This window comes from Mus caroli, unplaced genomic scaffold (assembly GCF_978045245.1).
Source record: "Mus caroli unplaced genomic scaffold, Mus_caroli_1 scaffold_4, whole genome shotgun sequence".
Taxonomy (NCBI): domain Eukaryota; kingdom Metazoa; phylum Chordata; class Mammalia; order Rodentia; family Muridae; genus Mus; species Mus caroli.
The window spans coordinates 110624668-110641908 of NW_028227259.1; the positions used below are offsets into that span (position 1 = coordinate 110624668).

The 17241-nt window shown below is 42.4% G+C and overlaps 1 long non-coding RNA gene across 1 annotated transcript in view; it reads right to left on the minus strand.

Annotated features, from left to right (window-relative positions):
* The window catches only part of LOC110294817 (uncharacterized), a 48397-nt gene extending 34367 nt beyond the window's left edge, over positions 1-14030 (minus strand). The window contains exons 1-2 of the long non-coding RNA XR_002377981.3: positions 13963-14030; positions 13556-13589 (exon numbers count right to left, since the gene is read on the minus strand). This is a non-coding gene — a long non-coding RNA (uncharacterized LOC110294817). The remainder of the gene's footprint in view (positions 1-13555; positions 13590-13962) is intronic.
* Positions 14031-17241: the final 3211 nt, after the last annotated feature.

The following is a 17241-nucleotide window of genomic DNA, read 5'->3' on the forward strand; positions in this document are numbered from 1 at the left end:
GGTCCTCAAATTCTCTAGCACAGTAGTCAACTGTGGCTCACACTAACTGGTTATGTCTACACTAAATTGGCATGGATTTGAATGTTCCACACACAAAGAAATTACATAGATATCACAGTTATCCTTACCAAGTCATTATGTATTTTTACATGTATATCAAACTATCTTACTGTGTCCAGGTGATGACCCATATCTATGGTCATCACCACAGCTAAAGCCTGGTGGATGACATACTGCAGTGACTATGGGCCATGAGTGCTGAAATTAGCATGTGCTTGATCTAGGTCACAAGCTGTAAAATGTGGAACCTTGTTCCTCTTAGATCTCCAAGCTTTCATTTTCTCAGTGTATAATGGAGGTAATAAAGTTATTGAGGGGATTAAATAAAGAGTACAGGGCACAAAGTAAGAATTCAATCAACAGTAGCTATTATTAAATCCTTAATAAACACTTACTGATTGAATAGTCTATAGTAAATGGCAAGGTCCTGCAGCTAATTTCTGAGCTTAACTGGCATCTGTCTGTTCGAATCCTGTGTCCTCTTTCTGTACCATTAGGAGCCATTGATACAGCAGATAGCTGTTTCTGCTGATTAGCCAGTGTCTCTGCCTCAGAACAAAAGCCAACTCCCTGCCTTCATTACCCACTGCAGCTTTGTAGAGGTCTATGCTCACAGACTGTCCTGTCCACAGGTATAGCCAGTGTCTGTAAAAATGGATAAAGTAAACTGTAATCCTCAAGAACAGGATGATAAACTTAGTCCATGAGAGGAAAAAAAGAAGAGACAAAAAGGCTTGACAAAACCACAAATGTATTCTGTATTTTGAAAGTTGTAAGTGCTAAGGAAACCATGATTCAGTCTTATGGTGTCAAGAAGAATTAACTTGAAGACTATAAGCAAGAAGATATAAGACTGACAAAGTGAACCTCTAATTTTGGTGGGGTAGGAGGGACAAGAGGAAGGCGAAGATAGAAGAAGGTATCCTGGTTTCTTCTCGGACCAAATATACCCAAGTGACAGATTGTGGAATCCATTTCTTCCCTTAGCCATAGGCCAGTGAATTTGGGCTCCCACCTGCTACACTGGCCATTTCCCAGTTCCCTAACAACACGGATTGGGTCAGAAATGGGAATTAACCCAATTAAACAGAATTAAGATGGGGAAAGTTGAGTTGTATATCCCTTGCAACATAAAGAGTCCTCACTGGTCCAGGCCACAGCTACACAGAGATTCCATCAGTGAAGCAGACATTTAAAGACCGAGGTAAAGGTCATATGGAGCTGAATGTGAGGATGGTCTGTTGGGCAGGGAATTGAGCTCAGTGGTAGAACACTTCCCTGCTGTGTGCAAGGCCCTGGATTGACTAGTTTCCCAACACGGGGGGAGAGGGTGCTGGGGGGGGTACTCTGTTCAGTGAACATGGATGGAATTAAAATATTAAATGCCTAAATAAGAAGAAACTTGAAAAATGGTAATGCTAGCCCTCTATTTTTAGAACAGAAGAGCAAGTAGCAAAAGTTAATTATTAATTAGTAAATAGCAAATAGAAAATATAGTTATTAATAAAGACTTTAAAACATAAGTAATAAATATATCAAAGAACCAAGGTAAACTATACCCAAATAATCTAATGAAGCATTATAATGACAACCAAAGAGAGATCACAATAGAAGCATATATACATATATATGTGCATATATATGAATTATATAATGTGTAAATAGATATCATATATAACATGTAAATGTATAACATATTGGCATATATAACATATTTTATATGTTATATATAGCATATATTTCATATGTTTGTATATAGCATTTATTTTATATATGTTCATATATATATATAATATGGATCACATAAAATTCTCAAGTTTAGAAAAGAGAACTGAAGGAAAGAGCTGTGCGAGAGTGAGCTCAGCAGCAGGTCTGAGAGGAAAAGGAAATTCAAAGAGAGTAAAAAAGGAGTTATCTAATCCAGAGAACTTAGTCCTACAGAGACAACTCAGGGAAAATAAACAGACATCCACAGATCTGTATCACGGTGTTGGCCTTGCTGATGGATATGTAATGGACTCTGGAGATGTACCTGAAGTCATCATCAATGAAAATTCCCAAATCAGAGGAAAACATTAACATACTCAAGAATCTCAGCAAGTTTCTAAAAGGAAACCTGGAAGAGACGCAGACCTAGAGACTACATAATCGGGCTGTGGATGGTCACAGACAAGGAGAAAGCCTGGAAATACTCAGGGAAGCCTTGTATACAGAGCGCCAGGGTAACGCTCTGCTCATTAATAAAACAGTGTAGACCAGGAAGCATTTGAATGACGTATTCCAATTCCACAAAAGAGAAAAAGAACTCAACCCAGCATTCTATATTCTATAAAACTGTCCTTCAAAATAATGGCATGTTAAATATATCCCCAGGTGAACACACATTGAGAGATTCATTTCCAACACACCTCACAGAGATCCTGAATGTAGATGCTAAGATTGAAAGAGGGTATTGCCAAACAGGAAGTGAAACCACCCAGAAAATTAAATCAAACAGCAAGGAGAAGAGATAATTAATGAAACCAGGATTTGTTTATTGGAAAAAAATCAAGAAAACTAACAAAGTTTCCTGTGGCTAGATTATCCATGAAAATAATGCTAAAGACAAATGTTAACAAAACCAGGACAAAAATGACAAGTATGGCAAAAATAGAAATGAATTTGGAATTCAGTTATTCCAAGGAATAGATGAGAGAGGTAAATTTCAGGAAAAAACTACAAATTCCTAAAACTATCTCCACCATAACAACTGTTTCCTGATGATCTTACATATATAAAAGAAAATATGAGTAAATATTAAAACCTTCCTGCATAAAATGTCCATCAGCTATCAGTTAAAGGCTTTCAGAAAATAGGGGAGTGAGTTTTCCAGTCTCATTAAGCTAGCATTTCCCTGATAAACCAGAAAGACTTCACAGGAAAAGACAATGAGAATCCAGAGATACACAAAGGGATCTAACATAATTGTGGAGAAGTTACCTACAGAATGCCCAACAGGCCAAAGATCAACTCGCAGGATGCACTCATTAATAAAGGACAACTGATATACCTTTGCTTGGACTGACACCAAAAATGCATTTCACAAAACTCAGTATTTATTCACAACTAAAAACAAACAACAAAAACCCTTTGACAAATTAGAAAGGATGGAAGGAAAGATTGCTTCAGTAAGCAAAGGCTGGCTGCTAAGATCAAGAAGCAGGCGATGGTGGCTATTTGTATTACTTCTGACATACACCACACTGGATGTTGTAGAGGGTACAACCAAGCAAGAAAAAGAAATCGATCGAATATCTTAGTGAAATGAAAAAATTAGCTCTCCTGTTTGGATGATGGTTCCATGTTAAAATTTATAAAATCTTCTAGAAATCTTTTAAAACTCCGCTGAAACTAACAAATAAGACTTACAAGACCACAGGACACATGAATAATATACCAAGAAAACGAATTAATCGCAATTAATTAAAAAAAAACTTAAGAAGGCAATTTCAAGGTGATCGTGGCCAAGTAGGCCTACAACCTCAGCACTGCAGACTTAGAGAAGGGGGGTGGGAAGGGGGAAGAAGGAGGAGAAGGAAGAAGGAAGGGATGAGAAAGAGGAGGAAGGAGGAGCAAAAGGAGGGGAGGGGGAGAGAGAAGAGGGGGGAAAGGAAGAATGGGGAGTGGAGAATGAGGAAGGAAGAAGGAGGAGGGGGAAGGAGGAAGGAAGGGAGGAAGAGGGGAGAAGGAGGGGAGGAAGAGGAGGAGAACAAAGAGAGGAAAGAAGAATAAGGGGAGGACTGAGGAGAGGGAAGAGGGGGAGGAGGGAGGGGAGGAGGAGGGAAGAAAGAGAAAGGGGAAGAAGAGGGGAGAAGCATAAGGGGGAGGAATGAGAAGAGAAAAGAGGAGGGGAGGAGGAGGGGAGAAAGAGGAGGAAGAAAGGAGGGAGGAAGAGGAGGAGGAGAAGAAAGAGAAGTGAGAAGGAGGAGGGGGAAGAGGGGAGGGAGAAGTGGAAGAGGAAAGGAATAAAGGGAAAAAATCCATTGAGGAATATGAAAAACAAAACAGAGGGGAACTTCAAAAGCCTATAAACATTTCTAAAAGAAATTTTACTATAATTCAGAAAATATTTAGAATGTATTATTAATATTTAGAACCATTTTTCTATGCATTGGAAGGTTTGACATTTCTAAGATAACAATTCTTCTTTCTAAAGTAATATGTCAACATAAACTTAATCAAAACTCCATTAAGACCTTTACAAAAATTTTTTATCTTATGTAGATAGAAACACAAAGAATCAAGGCCAGAGTCCTGCAAAACAAGTCACCTGACTCCTAACACTGTGAAGCCACAGTCCCACGGCTGGTAAGGACAGACACACAAACTCTAATGAAGACTAGAGTCTAGAAATAGACTTCCAATCCACGAGCCACGAGGTCATTTGGTAAGTCAATGGCATGTTCTCAACCAATACTGCTGGAATAATTAGCAAGCATATGATAAAAAGCAAAACGTAGGTTGTTTATAATTATATTCATTTATTTTCCTGTGATGTTTTCCCTGCATATGTGTCTGTGCACCACATCCTTGTCTGCTGCCCATGGAGGCCAGAAGAGGGCATTGGATCCCCTGGGAGCATGACTGATGTTTGTGAATGGCAACGTGGATCCTGAGAACTAACCCCAGGTCCTCTGGAAGAGTGTTCAGTGCTCTTAATGCCTGCACCATCTCTGCAGCTCTGCCTCCGACCTTTGGGAGGGGGACAGCAATAGGACCCCTAGATTGTCATCTCCCACACCCCCACATGCACAAGCCTAACTTAAAATGGATTGCAGATCTAAGTATTAGATTTGAAATTAAAACTTCATAAGGAACAGAGAGGCATAAGTCTTTGCAAGCCATGCAGCAGACAATGCTTTCATAAATATAACATCAAAAGCAAAATCCATTCAGGGGGAAAAAAAAAGAAATCTTTTGTTCTCCCAAATGCTATTAATAAAATGAGAAGTCAAACCACAGACTGACCACAAAAGACTTTCGCACAGAATATAGGAAGAACTTTAATGAGTCAATAATAAGACAAAAAGGTTTAGTGGATAAAGGAGTCGAATGAGCAATTCACTGAAGCAGATACATGAGTGCAACATGCACATAAAAGGACCCTAAAGCACTGCACCATTAGTCATCAAAGACAAACTAAAATGGGTGCACATGCTCAGTCTAAGACCTGTGCTACCCCTAGGCTGTCACTACACATTCATTAAAAGAGCTGCTGTCACAAAGGGCTGTGGTCACACCTTTAGTCCCAGCACTGGGGAAGCAGAGGCAGGAGGATCTCCGTGAGTCTGAGGCCAGCCTGGTCTACAGAGTGAGTTCCAGGACAGTCAGGGCCACACAGAAATTTTGGTGGGAGGGAGGGGAAGAGGGGGAGGGGAGAGAGAGGAGAGAGGAGGTTATGAGAAGGGAAGGGAGAGGAGGGGAGGGCAGGGGAGGGAAGGAGAGGAGAGGAGAGGAGAGGAGAGAAGAGGAGAGGAGAGGAGAGGAGAGGAGAGGAGAGGAGAGGAGAGGAGAGGAGAGGAGAGGAGAGGAGAGGAGAGGAGAGGAGAGGAGAGGAGAGGAGAGGAGAGGAGAGGAGAGGAGAGGAGAGGAGAGGAGAGGAGAGGAGAGGAGAGGAGAGGAGAGGAGAGGAGAGAAAATAGTGGTGAAGTGCTAACCATTAACCAAGGTGTTAAGATACCAGACCCCATGTAGATTGTTATGGCCATTCTGGGAAACACTTGTCACTTGTCTTCAAGTTAAACAGAAACCTTCCAGAGTCCTCAAACCTTCCAGAGTCCATCAACTCTTAGAGAGGTACCTACCAAGGAGAAACTGGAATGATTGGATGCACAGAGGTCCTTATATGAGCATCCACAGCCCCATTACTTACAATGTGGAAAGCCTGGGGTGAGAGCACTCAAAATGCCATTGGTGGGGAACAGATAAACCAGTGTAGTATGTCCGTGAGTGGAATGCTCTCAGCCAAGAAAAGGGGTGATCGGCACTGTGCCAAATGAGACACAGGCGGTGATCAGAGTTAACAGGCAGAGGTGGGGATGGGGGTCGAACTGAACAAGGCTGAGGCAGAGTTCCTGCCCTCAAAATGAGCATGGATGCTTCCTCGGGGAATGGAGTTCCTAGGCTGAGCCAATACAAGGAGATCAAATGAGGGTGAGAAATCCAACAGGCTGGGAGTGTCCACTTACCTGCGGAGGGAATGTTGATGCCAGTCAGTGAGTGAGTGACCGTGAATGGTAGGTCTTAGGCTGCTTTCTCCTCGAAAGCAAACGACTGGCTCAGGGAGCAGTGGAGAAAGCAAGCGATGGAGACAAGATTCGAATTCAGGATAGTCTGACTCGAAAGCCCCTGCTTTCACCTACCACATACATTGCCCAACTTTATACCTGTCAGCAGATGAACCACTGTCCAAAAAAATCAATGAGCTAAAGGGCACTGTTTTTATTGTAACGAGCATTCTTATGTGGCAAGAACTATCTGGGGTCATTCTGAACACTCCACCATCCATAACACCCCAATGTCCAGCTTGTTATTCAATGCTAAGAACCCCCATTTTAGGCTTTACAACTTCTTTTCTCTCATAAGATAAAAAATAAGAAGTCCACTGATGTCCAGCCTTCAAGGAGGAAAAGTTACTGGGGAAGAGCAGCGAAGGGGACCAAGCAGGGCTGACAATAGTGTCAGGCTGCTCACTCCTCCTTAAGCAATGCTCAGTGGGGAACAAAGGGAGTTTAAGCTAGTGGGCCTATTATTTCAGAGGCAAAGCAGTGTGGACATAATAAAGCTGCCCCATGAAAAGTAACATTAAAGCAGGGAGATGATTCAGCATGTAAAACATTTGCCAAGCAAGCAAGAGGACTGGAATTTAGATCCCCAGAACTCATGTAGGTGCTGGGTGGGGCATAGCAGCCTTCTTGTAGTCCCAGTACTTGGGAGGCAGAGAGGAGATTCCTAGAGGGAAATGGGTAGCTAAGCTGGCCAAATGGGAAATCTCTGAGGTCAAGTGAGAGACCATGCCTTAATACAGAAGGTAGAAAAAGATGTCAACATCAACTTTTGGCCTCTATACACGTGTTCACACATATACCCACAGACATGTACATGAGTGCACAAGCGTGTACACACACACATGTGCACACACACATGCACACATACATGCACATGCACGCACAGAAACAAAAAACACCTTGCCTCATAAGCAGGATAAGTAAGAAATCCAACAGGCTCCAGCTGCCAGGAGATGGTGGGGCATAGTCATGTGTGCACACTGATTGGGAATTCAGCGGTAACCTTCTGTGAACCATTTATCTTATGTACTTATTTAACTAACATTCAAACTGACAAGACTCGGCTTTCTGGGCCTTCCTTTCAGACTTTTATGTGGGAATGATCAGATGGAGCTCAGCTCCCATAAACTTTGCATGTTTTTGATTTCACACACAAACTGAAGGTTAGAATTCTACTCCGTGTCCTCAGTCATTCAGGTTTTTTTTTTTTTAAATCTTTGAACATGACTTCAAACCCTGCCGAAACACAACCCAAATACACACACTTCTATGTCTGTACAAATACGTAAAAGAAATGGGTATGTCGGCTTTCAATGAGTACCAGCCTAATGGAAGCTTAAACTACTGCCAGGGAACAAAGACAGCCAGAACTAACTAGGGCCGCTTTGTTCAAGGGTATGAAGACGTTCAGGAAGACGGGAGACGAACTGCACATAGCAACAGGAATAAAGCAAACATTCCTATGGCCACAGTAATCCACACCAGCTTCTCCCTGAGCTCCTGCTGTACCGATAACAGCCCCCAACCAGATTAAATACTTAATGACCCAGGTTGTGAAAAAAGTACTTATTTTGTATCATGTCCATCAGCCTCCCAAATATAAATGTTATAATTATATGGCGTTTTGGTACTTCCTAATACAGTGACCATTTCATCTCCACAATGATCCATCACTGCAGGCAGGGCATGCCTTGATTTCACAGAGCCGTGACTCCACAGGCCCCAGACATACTGCTTTCCTTGATGCCACTCTGCCTAAATTTCAGAATAGAGACACCCCAGTGCTGTATACCACATACCAGCAGAGACACCTACTCAGTAAACCAAATTCAAATGACCCCTACCATTCCACCATGAGTAATCTAGGGCAGAGAAAGTAGTTGATTTAATTTTGTGATCTCCAATTATGAAGCAGTGAAAGTTGGGAGCAACCCCAGGGAACCTCCATAGTTCTTATGTTTTTGAGAGAAAATAATTGCTGGACCATCTCCATATCTGGATCAGTCTATCTCTTCCCCTGCTGCCTGAACCTTTAATTCCTGCACATTGGAGGCAGAGGCAGTGGGATATCTGTGAGTTGAAGGCCAGCCTGGTCTACAGATCAAGTTCCAGGACAGCCAGGGCTACACAGAGAAACCATGTCTTGAAAACAACAAACAAACAAACAAACAAACAAAAAGAAATCCAGAGTCTGAAAGAGGCCATACACTTTCATATCACAGGTGTCTTTAGCTCCTAACCCACTCCTTTCTCACAGCTAGGCCAGCTCCACATTTGAATCTCTTTTCTGAATGTTACCCATCCTGCTGGGTCACCCTGGAAATATTGTAGTAGGTGTTTCAATGTTTCCCAGGATCTTTCTCAGAAACCAGACTCTCTATGATCACTTAGGACGCCATTCCACTTTCAGGAGTCGGCTCACCCAGCTCCATTCCAGCTCAGAAACCAAAATTATCACATTTAACACAAACCAGATCTGAAGTAGCAGATCATGATGGAGGGACAATTCCGTTACAAGACCAACACTAGAGCGGTGATCAGTCACACCAAAGCAGGCAGAGCCTGAGGCAGGACACATTCTTAGCCCACTCTCATGACTGCTGCTATCTTAGCTTGGTCATGGCAAGCATACTGAAGGGGTAAAAGAAAGAATAACAAACAGTCACAGCAAAGCATTCCAACACAATGCTAGAGGAATCTGTGCCATCGATACATTGTATAACCCAGCAGCTTCTTGTTTCCGCTGGTCCATGGGGTATTGAGGGAGAAGTTACAATATTAGCGAGACTGCTAGTGCTCTGTTTCAAACAAGAAAGGCTCCAGACTAATACATAAAAAAAAATCTTTGGGCTACAGAAACATCTACCATTAGTTTGATACTTCCATAGATGCTCTGGAAGAATTTGTTTATTTTATTATTTAAAACACTATTTATTAGACCAGCAAGTATATACTGTACTTTCACTTCCTGAGAAAGCCTAGCAAGCAACCTAAGCTTCATCCTCAGGACCCACATACAAATGGAAATAAGGACAAACTTCATTTAAATAAATAAATAAATAAATAAATAAATAAATAATAAATCCCTCCCAACTGCAGAAAGCACAAGACACTACCCTGCTGCGGAGACACTGGGTTAACTATAGCAAAGGATTTTTTTTTTTTTAAGAATTTTTACAGATGAGGCTAGAAAACTGGACTCTTGGAGTTGAAGTCAGAAACATTAACCCAAAAGAACTTGAGAATGGAACAGAGAATAAACTTCAGGATGCTCTGTAGACACATACCTTGAACTATCTATGGGGACCAAGATGGGGCAAGAGGACTGTAAGCCCTTCCCCAATCCAAGACAAATGTTTCACCAAGGAGGACATCGGATTCCAAAAGATGTTTAAGCTGATATGGGTGAGGCATTTGACCAGGCTGGGAAGAAAAAGATGCACCAGATATGTTCATTCAAAACACATATGCTTGTTGATTCAAAGCCACTGGCTGTGTGGAGAGAAGCAGTGGTAAGCCGGTGTGATCTGAGATACACAACTGAAAGATCTAACACTCTTACTTGCATGCTATTTAGTCAGCTACTAACCTACAAGCAAATATTTGGCCTTCTACTTCCTGATGAGATTAATAAGAACCAACATTAGTCGCATAATAATAATATTTATCACAACAATGCATATTAGATAAAGCTAGGTATCATAGGAAGATGGAATGATAGGTTTTTAAGGTTCAAAGAATGTTTAGACTTAGACCACCCAACTCATCATTAAAAATCATGGCTAACACCATTCACCCTAGGCAATGGGCATTTGTGTTTTATTGTCTTATGTTACTACATAGAAGAGCTCATTGTATCTGCCTTGTCTTCCCAAACGTACTGCTATGCTATGCTCAGTGAGCCACCAACACTATCAAAACACTCAGTGGAGTGCAGCATACATAGTAGGTCCTCAAACAGTACTTACTGGGGAAGCTAGAGTTCCTTAGTCTGTTTGGGTTTTGTTGTTGTTTGTTTTGTTTTGTTCTGTTTTGTTTCTGAGACAAGGTATTGTGTATGCCAGGCTAGCCTCAAACTTTCTATGTAGCCAAGAATGCTCACCAGCCTCCCCCTTTCTCCTCTTCTTGAGTGATTACAGGTATGTGATACCACACCTGGAGGGTCCATGGCTGGGGACTGAACCTAGGGGCTTGTGGGTGCTAAGCAAGCACTTCATCAGTTCCTGAGTGCATCAGTCTTGTGGTTTCTGATGGGTCCATCCTGCTAGGACTCTCCTCGAGGACTAGAACTGTGTCTTGCAGATTTTTGAAACGCCTGTCCTGGGTCCCGATGGTCCCGTCTGTAATCAGTGTTCCATGGGTATTTCCTGAATGAGTAAATGTTCACTGGCGTATTTCCAGAAGGAACACAGTGCCACCTTACCATTAACTTTTCATATCTAAATCTAGCAGTCAAGAGGAAAGGCTTACTTAACCCTCCTACAGAACTATGGAGTTACAGCCAAGTCCACCATACAGATGGCAGGACAACATCAAAGGTCAGCCACCAAGCTGACGGAGTAGGTCCAGAACTGGTTGAATGGGTCAGGTTCCACATGAAGTACCCCTTCCCCTCTGTCTACACACCACACTAAATGCCATGAGAGAGACTTGGCTTGACCTTTGGTTCCAATGAATCATGTCACATCACAGTATGACTTCCAAGTGAACAGAAAAAGCACAATATAACTTCAATGTAAACATCTCTTAAATCATCTAGGATATACTTTGGGAACACCTTGACATTTATGTTTTACTGTCTTGCACATGTAAACCCATGCATATCTTGCATGCATGGAAGTCCAGCTAGTCCAGGCTGCCCCTGATGCTTAAACTTTGTTCAGATTATAGACTGACATAGAATGAGCTACTTGTGAAAGAGAACCAGGTGCATTTAAGCGAATCATGCCAGAAAGACAAAGTTTAAGGAAATATGACAGGGGAGAGTGTGACCTGGGTACAGGCACTGTGTCAAGATGCAGAACCAGATCCGGCCCCAGGTGGCCAGGGTGGAACCTTGGGAAGATCAGCAAACTTGATGTTGGAGGTCAAGATCTCCATCCACACTAGCAGTTTCTCTAGGCCTTTAGAAACCACCATTGACTTTCCCCAAAATTCATCAAGTATAATAAGGAAACTGGAGATTTTACCCAAAGTCCAAGCTCAGCCACCCCAGCCCTTCTCTGGCCACTGACAGACATAGCTGCTTCTTAATGCGCTTCTTGTACTTGCCTTGTCTCCTGTCAGCAGCCAGAAGTTGGGTTGTTGTAGCTGGTTTTTTAAAAAGAAATCAGGAATAAGATTCAAAGAGCCTGCCCTGCAGCAATCCCATACTGCACTACTTCTTAGAATCCTAATGGCGAATTCTAAATACATAAGAGAGCATCTCCAGCTGTAGAAGTGATGAGCTTCCGGGGCCCTGTTGAGTTCCCTGACCCCGGACCTATTTTTATATTTTGATCTTGGGGACCGTGCCTCATGACTTTCAGAACCTCAAGTTATCCCCGGGGTAACAGCACAAGCTTAACCAGTCCTAGCAAGACTTAAAACAGGGCATCCAGGATCAAAGTGGCCAACAAACCCGCGCATTAGCCACGGGACCAGCCCCCAAGAGGACCGCATTAAGCTGCATTGTGCAAGTGGCTAAATTCTTTTCATGGAAAAAAAAAAAAAACCTCAACACCAAAGGCTTTAAGTATAGACGTCTGAATAGCCACATTAGCAGCAGTCCACGTTCTGATATAAAATATAAGAACAATACTTCAATATCTAATTAAAGTGTGGAAGAGACAGCTCAATTTGAATGTTATTTGCATTTTTTAAAATTTAAAGTCACCCAAAATCTCCAAAGATCAGTGTCCCTTGCTCTGCATTTTCCTCAGGATAATATTAAAGGGACTTTCCTGTATTCAAACAGGGAGTATAGATGAGAAGATGCCTTTACGAATGAATGAATGAATGAATGAATGACTCCAGAGTCTGGATGAAGAATAAAGTAGCCCAGAGAGGTTTTGTCAGTGACCTGACACTTCGTTTTTCCTTCCATTGTCTGCCTACCCAGAGAGCAGGAGCCCAGCAACAGGGATGATCACATGAAGGCGGGAAAATACAACTGTCAGGCTCCCGGGACAAAGCTGACTCTTCACAATACCATTCCTTAAATCCAGACATTAGAGGGAAGGGATGAGAGGAGTGGCAAGCAGCTCCCGATGGCTTTCTGAGGACACGGCAGAGATTATGCTAATCCGCACTGCATTGTCCCCCGCAAAGTGTTCTCACAGCAAACCTTTTATCTGGGGAAGAAGAGATGCCCAACCTCTCAACTCAGTAACAGCCAGCACTTTCTGTGTGGTTTCTGTGTAATTAACACCAGCCTTAGACCTTTTCATTGGTGCTGCTCCAGCTTAGGCCCTTTTGAGGGTGTCCACAGGGGAGCAGCCCTCACCCTTTGCCTGTAGCCTGAGAGCCCCAGCTTATGCTTAGATCTGCATGCCATCTGTTAATGGCAGAGGGAGTAAAACTTGAGCTAAACTTTGACTGTCAGAAAATTCGAGGGACCAAATCCACCAGGGCGAGATAAGCAAATTATTACCTTACCAAAATACAAACAAACAAAAACACTTTAAACTAGTAATTCAAACCAACAGCCTCATTTCCCAACACATCACAGGCATAAAAACACTCGCACAGGTGGTCATTTGAATGCACGAAAGGAATTTTTAAAAAAATCAAACTTCAGCAACCACCCCATATTATTTAAGAGTTGGATCATGGCTGTGCTACATCCACGTTCCCAGAAGTGGTAACGAACCGTTGAAGACGGAAAACACTGGGGCTGAATGTAATTCGCTAATAGACGTCTCCTGCTTCTGTGGGCACAGGTAAAATCCATATGACTATCACAGAAGCAATCATTATAACAATGGAAGCCATGTGCAAAAGTCAGGGAGAGGCAGCCACCCTAATGCTTTTTAATTGCCACAGTGGTTAGTGTGAATCATTAGGTATGCCCCAACACCTAAGAGAAAAGGCTGTGCATGAAAACCCACTTGCCTTCAGGTGGACCGCACAGGTCGGGACCCATCCCCACCTTTCCTGCTTGTTCTCTGGAGAAGTTTGGCTGTACTTACACAGTTCATTTTGGCTCTAGCCCCGGCTTTTAATCTACAACAACAACAAACAACAAAAAGACCTTCAGTAATGAAACACTGGGAGTCATGAAGTCTGTTCTACTTTTGTAACTCTTCTGTATGACCTGTGTCCTGGCTGGACAGAGGGGTATCTTGGTAGGAAGGCCAGGATAGACTGATGTAATAGTGGTCAGAATCATGTATTGTACCACAGTGCTGTGATTTCAATAACATTTTGTGAATTAATTCCAATGAGTTGGCAGGAGTCTGGTTAATTCTGGAAAGAGAAGCATAAACCACTATTGTATGCCTCCCAAATCATGCCACTGCCTCCAGAGAGCTAAGCAATGCCACTCTCCCTAAGTAAGCAACACTGCAGGGGGGTGGGGGGGGGATCGGGGCCTCACCTGGATCAGCAGGTAAGCAGCTCTGATCCTGTAAACCCCCAGGCCTCTTGCTGAGCGGTGGCTCAGAGTCAAGGCTACTGGCTCTGATCCTAACCAAGTCCAAAGGTCTCTGGGGCTGGACACACACTGGGTATGGCAAATACTCTGCATTTTAGAATGAGTGTATCTTTAGACATGAGAATGCCTCTGAGTTCTTACTGTGTACAACACACAGAAATCACTATATGCTTTCCCTGCAAACTTAGGTTCAAAGATCTTGAAAGAAAAGTTGGTGAAGAAGGAAAATACCCAAGATAGTGTGTAAGGACCATGCCTGGTTCTTGGCCTTTGATCTGAAGATTTGGCAGGTGTTTAGAATTTCAGAAGATTACAAATTTGACCTGCAATCATATCTTTCTTTGCAAGTGCAGTAGGAAACAAGAATATTATTTTTTAATACTTTCAAGTCTAGATAAATCCCAAAGAAGAGTTGCTCTTAGACAGTGAAGGACATATTGTATAGTTTTCTAGACATACATACAATATGTATAGACATATTGTATAGTTTTCTTTCTGTGGGAAAATGTTATCATCACATATCTATACATATCAGGCTGTCTACAGCATAAACCTTTTAACTTGCCAAAATACCATTATCGTGTGCATCTTATAGTATGTGTTTATAGTATGGTGTAGTTTTTTTTTTATAGTATTCAACTGTACATTCCTATGAGTTGCCAGGTTCTGGAGGTTGAAAAGCACTCCTGGTCACCTGTGCCTCCTGGTGTGAACTCGAGTCTTCAAGGTAAAGTCAGGATGCCCTTGAAAGATATGCATCTAAATATAAGTGGTCACCTGCTTCATTTCACCAGCATGGCGGAATTAAACTGTTCCAGAGGAGCCCACCATAGAAAGACTGCTGAGCTGTGCAAAGGCCTTTCACTCGCTGCTGCTGAGGGTTCTGCGCAGAATAAGCTGTTTAGACCACATGAAATCTGCAAGACACTGTTAGATCTTTACAAATTTCATGAAATCTTTTTCGGATATCCAAAAAATCCTGAACTGCTTGAATCTATTGTCTGCCGGCACTGGGGACTGACCCGTAATCTCTTTCCCAGCCAGGATACCAAATCTGTGCCCAACCTTGTCACTGGTTCCAGCAGCTGTTTGAACTCACCCGCGGGGATGGCAGCAACCCTGCTTCTGAAAGAACAGCAGAAGGGCTTACGTGCACCGCGCCTTGAAGAGCGCCTGAAAGGGAGGTCAAAGGTCAAGAAAAGATAAAGTGCCAAACAAGGAGATCAGTAACTCTGGGCCTTCTTGATGAAATCCTAATGTCTGCTTCTTCAGGACTCGGGACTCATAACTTCATTTCAAAGCAGGCTCGTTTTGCTGGCGTCTGTGTGTGCATGTGTGTCTGTGGATTTGTGTCTGTGTGCGATTGTGTGAGGGTATGTGTGTATGTGTGTGTGTGTGTGTGCTCACACACTCCAGGCTTTCAGGCGGATCACTGTCCATCTGAAAGCCTATTCAGTTGTGCGTGTCCTGAGCACTTTGTCTTACACAGCCTGCATTACTCTTGTAAACAGAGACAGCATCAAAGTGAGAGCAGAGAGTCCCATCAGTGGATTAAGGCCTTCTGCATGATAAAGTAGCTACCTAGGGGGGATAAACTTAATATGTGAAAGAATGTTATTGAGAGGAATAAAGTCCCAAAACTCTGCCACTCTCTTCATAATGTCCTAATCTAATGCGTGACATCAGGGCCTTGGGCCAGGGTGAGTGTTAATCAATGAAACACCCATCTGGGTCCCCTGTCCTTATTGCTATTTAAAACTAGCCTAAACTCAATTATTGTCCCTTAGAGACCAGGATGGGATATTAAGTTGATTGAAGGGAATTGTGTCCCACAGAGAAATCCCAGTGTTGAGATGCAGAGGCGTCAATGTTGCTGACTAAACTTCGGCTAACCAGAGATTAAATGCCGATTCCCAGAACTCGAGCACTGCACAGACGACATCTGGCTGAAAATGTCTTATTTGGAAACAACTAAACTTTGGCCAATAAAGAGATCAGTCTAGTGTGCACCATGTTCTTTGGATAAAGTAGATCGTGGAAATCCTCTGTGTCGTTGTAACACAGAAATGCAGAGTAGTAATGGTGCACATATGGGGGCAGAACTGAGGACAAAGAAGGGATTGATATTTGTTTGTTTGTTGTTTTTTTTGAGACAGGGTTTCTCTGTGTAGCCCTGACTGTCCTGGAACTCACTCTGTAGACCAGGCTGGCCTCGAACTCAGAAATCTGCCTGCCTCTGCCTCCCAGGTGCTGGGATTAAAGGCATGAACCACCACTGCCTGGCAGGATCGATATTTTTAAGCTCATAATAATTGTTAGAATTATGGTGACAACTGGGAAAGATATATAATTTAACCCTTCGATGCCTGAAAAGGATCATCCCAAACAAGCCCCCTAACTAAATGAAATGTGTTTGCTGATGTTTAACGGTAAATTGCTTTTAGAACAGAATCAACTCTCTAAAGCCCAGTTTCATGGCACAGAGACATTATGTATTATCAACTGTACTTTTGAGAAGTTTTGGAACAATTGGACAGAAAGAGTGGCTTTTTAAATATGCAACAACATAGTCTAAAATGGCATGGATATGTTTTAAAAATACTCTTTTAAGTCTATAGTTGTGGTTAAAGTCAGGTGATTGCAGGCGGGATATCATTAACAAAATTAAGACAAGAAGCTCAGCTCCTAACTACTATGTAAAAGAATTCTCATTTCCTTTCTGAAACACTGGCTTTACTGAATATTAATTTCATAACAATGACTAGTATAACCCAAAATAGGGACAAGGGACAAGGGACTGGAATGGGGTGATATGTCAAAAAGGAACGGAGTAGGTGGCTCAAAAATACAGTTCATAAAAATGTGACACACAGTCGAAAAGAAGAGAGTGAGAAGGATGGAAACCAACTCAGCCAACACACCACTGCCCACTGGGAAGAAAAGTCACTTAGCCATCTTCTGCCAGGACACAAATGCCCAACAAAAGTCCACATGTCTCTAAAAATAAATGCAACAAGACAATAGGAAACACCAGAGTTGTAAAAACAAAACAAAACAAAAACAAAAAAACAAAAGCAAAAACAAAGCATGCTAAGCTTAAAAGAGTGAATGAAGCACTTTACTACATAGGAGTTGTTCAAAAGAATGAAGATTGAGGGCTAGAGAGATGTCTCAGGTGCTAAAGTGATTGCCTTGCAAATCTGAGGAACGGTGTTGCATCAA